Genomic DNA, 5,071 nt, shown 5'->3' with positions numbered 1-5,071 from the left:
GGCCGCCAGAAGCTGCAGGCTGCCTGCCGAGCGGGGGCCGCGGCCCCAGGCCCCAGCGGTCCCGGCCCGGCTCTGCCAGCGAGGGGCGGGCGGCAGGGGCAGCGGGCGGCCTTCGGGGCGTGCCCCGCCCGCGGGTGCGGCGGGCCCTGTGGGCCTCGGCCAAACGCGCAGCCCTGCACGGCCAAGGAAACCTGAGCCAGAGTGGCCCCGAGCGTCGACGTCTGAAGCCCGTGAGGCCTTTGGCCAGCAGGCCGCCGTCCAAGCCCGAGTGCCCGTCCCGGGGCGTGGCGCGCCCGCCGCACGTGGCCCGCACAGAGCCGCCAGGAGCGCCTTCGCGGGAGCTCCATTCCCGGCCGGAGTCCTCGCGAGCCTCGCGGTGCCGGTCGGTCCGGCCCACCCCGGCTAAGGCACGCGCCCTGGCATCGCAAAACCACCCCCTGCGGGGAGATGTCAGGGCTCTGGGGTAAAGGACAGGCGCCCCAAACGGCGCTGGGAGACACCTCGGCCGGGCTTCGCTGCCTCAGCCGCCCGCCCGCGCACAGCGTCCCATTCTTTAAAATAAAAGCCGCGAGCCCTACAATTACTGGGATGACAGTGAGCGGGTATTGATCGGCACCGGGCATTGTAGGATCAAGCAGGCGGGCGGAGGCTGACACCGTCGCCCCCACCCTTCCCCGCCGCCTTGTCCTGCAAAAGCGCTAAAAAACCGTTTCTAAATGTTTGATTTCTGACGCACCATCAACACCTGCTGCAAAGAATGACACCCCCACCCCCGGCCGAAAGGCTGTACCTCCTCCCCTCCTCCCCTCCGCCCCTCCTCCCGTGGGCCTTCCAAGGCCGAGTCAGCTACGCCGCCACCTTCAGCCTTTTTTTTTTTTTCTTCAGTTTTCTAATCACTTAGGGGGAAATATACACATAAGCAAAAGAAAGGAAAAAAAGAAAGAAAAGCCTCCCCGGCAGGCGCGAGCGGGGGTGGTGAGGAGGGCGGCGAAGACGGTAATGCAACCCTAATGCACAGATAGCTGACATCAACTTCCGTCAGGCAGCTCCTAGAGATCGAACCTTTCGATTGTAACTGGGACAATTTGCATAGTGATTCCCTTTCAGAGCTTTCCCGGGTCCATAACAAGCCCAGGCAGCTATTCAAATGCAAGTTGCAACCCCAAATGCAAGGCTGGCCTAACCAAAAAGAGCCATTCGGCTCCCGGGAGAAGCGAGACCCGTGCTCCGGTTCTCATCCTCCTCTTTCCTCCTTTCTTCCCTCTTTTTCTTCTCTGGTTCCTGATTTAGCTGGGAGCTGTTTATTTATGGCTGCAAATGTGTTTGAGCAAGAGAGAGGGAGAATTGATCTTTGCTTGGACTTAAAGATGGAGCCGAAGGCGCTAGAGGGAATTCGGGTTTGCGCGTCTAGCTCCGACCCTGGGCGCCGAAGGGGGCCGCTTGGCAAAGAGCCCGAGATCTTTCTTCCCCGCAGCCCTCACCTCACGACCTTGCAGGAATCCGCGGGCTCAGGAGCGGCCTGGCTGACCCACCTGCCCCGGGCCGAGCTACCAAGAAAGGCTTCGTGGAGGGGCCATCCTGTCTCTGTCTTTAAAATGAGCGCAATAAAAGGTATCACCTGCGACGTGTGCGGATTACTTTTACTGTGCCTTGCGCGTGGGGGGGGGGGGGCTACACGTTAGGGGAAGGGGGTGTCAGGGGACTTGAAACTAGGGTCCCCGTTTATGGTTTCTGTCTCATTTGAAATTATGCAGATTGACTTTCCTTTCCCTCCCTCCTAGGGGGCAAATCCTCAAACGGGAACCCGTCCGCTTGTCACGGAAGCAACTTGCCATGAAATCCGCTAATGCGCTGCGACTCGCCCACTGGGGTAAGCCAGCCTCACAGGCGCAGGCGGGGGCGGGGTGGGGCGCAGCGCGGGGGTGGTTAGCCAGGAAAGGGGCTCCGCGGGCCCGGCCACGCTGGTCCGCTGCTGTGCTGGCGGCCACGCAAACTGGGTGGGAAGCGGAGGGCAAAGGGCAGCAGCCGCGTCACAGCAAAGCCAAGTGGGGGCGCCCCCCTCCCAGCCTGCCCTGCCAGCCAAGGCCACTAACAGGTCCTCATGACAAGTTTAAAGTAGCAAATGGGGGCGGGGGGAAAGGCCTCTGGAACAGGGTGTAAATATCCGGGTGCGCCAAGCGGGCCGGCAGACAAGAGGGCGCGTCCGAGGTTTTGTCCGCGGTGGACCAGCACCTGGGTTCCAGCGAGTTGTACCAATGGAACTAGCCAGATTCATTCGCCCGGGGAAATCTCTAAACTGGGACGTGTCTACATTTTCCCAGGCTGGTTCACGCTTTCTAAATCTCCCGGGTTGCTGGGCTGTCTCTCCAAATCCAGCCCAAACATGCTAAAGACGATCACAGTCCCCTGTCCTTGCAGCACTGACCGTTATTTTGGTGGCAGAACCAGATCCTCTGGTCAGATGACATAAAGCGGCGGCTAAATTCGTGTCTTTCTGTTTTGTATTGTTTTGTTTTGTTAAGTGGATAAGAAAAAATGTAGGCTTCTTAACCCTGCAGAAGCAGCCAAACACATTTCCCAGTGTCCTTTGCTTATTTGGTTCGGGTGCTGGAAGCTGTCTGGCCGTTAGCAATTTCGCTGCGACTGTTTTATGCAGAGCACTTGGAATATCTTCTCATTTTTAAAAAAGTCTTGGCATCCTAAAATTTACCTATAGAATCATTCTCCAGTCGTTTCACAATGGATTTCTTAGGGACCAGATCAGAATGGGGAGGGCTTGGAATTGAATAATGAGAAAAGCCGACAGGAAGGTACAAATAAACCCAATGAAAATTGAAAACAAATCGAACAGACGAAATGATTATGAAAGAAGATGAGAGATTCAATTAATCTGGAAAGAGCAAGTTTAGGGTCTGAATTTTCTAATGCAATGGCCAACTATGACCAATGAAACGGAATTAAATCCATTCCTTTGTGCACGTGCACAATCTGCAAACACAGGCCTTCCTGAGTGTCTTGGTCAAGTACACATTTAGAGGCATTTCAAATTCAGCTTTGGGATGCTTTCCTACTTTTTTGGTAAACTATAACCAGTTAGTGGCCTTTAGTTCTGATGAAAAACAATTTCAAATATATTTCTGGCTGTAAGAAAACAAAAAAAAATAAAATAAACCCTATTAGTTAAATTATCTCTGGTTTCTAAGGGGTTAATTTTGATGTAAATAACCTACTCCTCTTTGAGCAGGGAGGAAGAAAGGTAGAGGCCCTGGCAGCGAGAAGCTCGTCTGCTGATGACAGAGCTTTGTGGGTCTGAGGAGAGCACGGAGAGGCTCTGAACCTAGCTTTGGGTTTGTTGCATCCCTCTCGCTCTTAAAACAGTAACTCAGATGTAAGTAAAAGTGTTTTCATTTTTTATTGATCCTGCTAACATCTTTCATTATCCAGCATGTAGCCACAGCAAATTATCGCTCATTTGATACCGAGAATTCTATTGACCATCACATTCGCTGGAGAGAGAATTCTAACTACTCGGCTGCTCTGTAGTCAGAGCTGAGGCTGAGGATGTTCTCATCTAAAACCAAAATAAATTGAGCCCTCTGCCTCCAGGAATTGATGGAGATGTGTTCATTACATCGGGCCACGTGGACATGCATAGAAATCTGCTTTTTACTCTGACAGCCTTGCCCCCACTCATGAGAAAGGTCGGCCCCTTTGGAAGAGATGGCCTACTTGGCGGGTTGGGTTTTATTTGTCTCTTCTAGATCCTTTCTGGCAACTTCTTTCCATCTCTGGCCAGGGTTTCCTCAACAGAAATGATAACCATACCAATTCGGATACTTACAGGAATCTTTAAACGTCCCCCCCAAAAAAAACCCCTCAAATAAGCACCAGTGATTTTTAGTCTCAACACAATTTCCTGAATTAACCTGTCCCGCCTCCGGCCCCCAAGACCCCGTCTCCTCAGAAAAGTCTACGTAGAGGAAAGGGGAGCTCTGAGATGTGCAGCTGTTCTCTCTTTGGTTGGCCATGGGTGCCCACCCCAAGTAAGAGGCTGGGCGACTCCCGCGCCTGTGGAGGGGCGGAGGAGGAAGCCTGGGGCTAGTGAAGGCCTCACCTTTTACCCTCGGGCTGCCTCCTTGGGGCGAAAGCTGGTAAAGGCGGCGGGAGGGGAATAGAGGCTGGAGCGAGGGACCGGAAAGGAAAGGAGGGACCGGGTTTGTTTCCCCAGAAACTGGTGGCTGAATCTGCCTTCGAGCGGAAAGCAGATTCAGCCCGAGCTGCACCCTCCCCCAGAAGCGGGGCCACCTAAGGCCCCAGCCCACTGCCTGCCTTCCTTCTCCCAAGGCGGGCTCCTCATGCCGGCTTGTCAAGAACCATGAGCCCTAGCCGCCTCCCTTCGGCGTCCGGGAAAGTTGCACCGACTCGATGGTGCGCTAGCTGGCATGACGAAGGTGAAGAGAGAGAGAGAGACGTCGAGCCGACAGTGGGAGGCTGAGCTGGTGGCGCTGGACCACTGCGAGCCTGGCGTCGCGGCCTGTCAAACTGTCAAGTAATAAGGCATCTACGTCTGCTTCTCTTAAGTCCACCGCCCTGAGAGAGGGCCAGGACGACGTTGGAGGAGCCATGCCCCAGAACTCCGCGAAAGAGTTGGTTTGGTTGGATTCATTTTCGCAACCACCAGGAGAGTAGTCCAGAATGAAAAGGGGACCCATTAACGACTTGTGCAATGAGTCTGGCGTGTGCACCGGCGAATCTAAACCGGTTCCAAATGCGGGACTGCACGTAGGGGCCCCGAAGAACACAGCTTACTAGCTATTTTCTTAACGGTGCTTTTAAGTGTGAGCGAAGCTTTTCGCACCCTCTCATGAGCCAAGCTCCCTGAACCCTCGAGCATTTGGAAGCCACTTTGTTCTAGAAGGAGGCAGTGAACAGTGATCTGTGCGCGCTGAGATCTCACAGAAGAGCAGCAGTGGAGAGATGAAGATAGATTCCAAGTCAACTTCGTGGGGTGAGGGGATAGGGGAGGGGAGTTTATGAGAAGGTTCACACGGTGGCTATTTTTTGGTTTTCT

The 5,071-nt window shown here is 54.4% G+C and overlaps 1 long non-coding RNA gene across 1 annotated transcript; it reads left to right on the top strand.

Moving 5' to 3' along the window:
• Positions 1 to 454: 454 nt before the first annotated feature.
• LOC118502208 lies at positions 455 to 5,071 on the top strand. Its single transcript, XR_004904909.1, has 3 exons — positions 455 to 1,611; positions 1,782 to 1,870; positions 4,372 to 5,071. It is a non-coding gene; the product is annotated as an uncharacterized LOC118502208 (long non-coding RNA).

Source organism: Phyllostomus discolor, chromosome 1 (genome assembly GCF_004126475.2).
Source record: "Phyllostomus discolor isolate MPI-MPIP mPhyDis1 chromosome 1, mPhyDis1.pri.v3, whole genome shotgun sequence".
Classification (NCBI taxonomy): domain Eukaryota; kingdom Metazoa; phylum Chordata; class Mammalia; order Chiroptera; family Phyllostomidae; genus Phyllostomus; species Phyllostomus discolor.
This window is presented reverse-complemented; position numbering and strand designations above follow the sequence as displayed.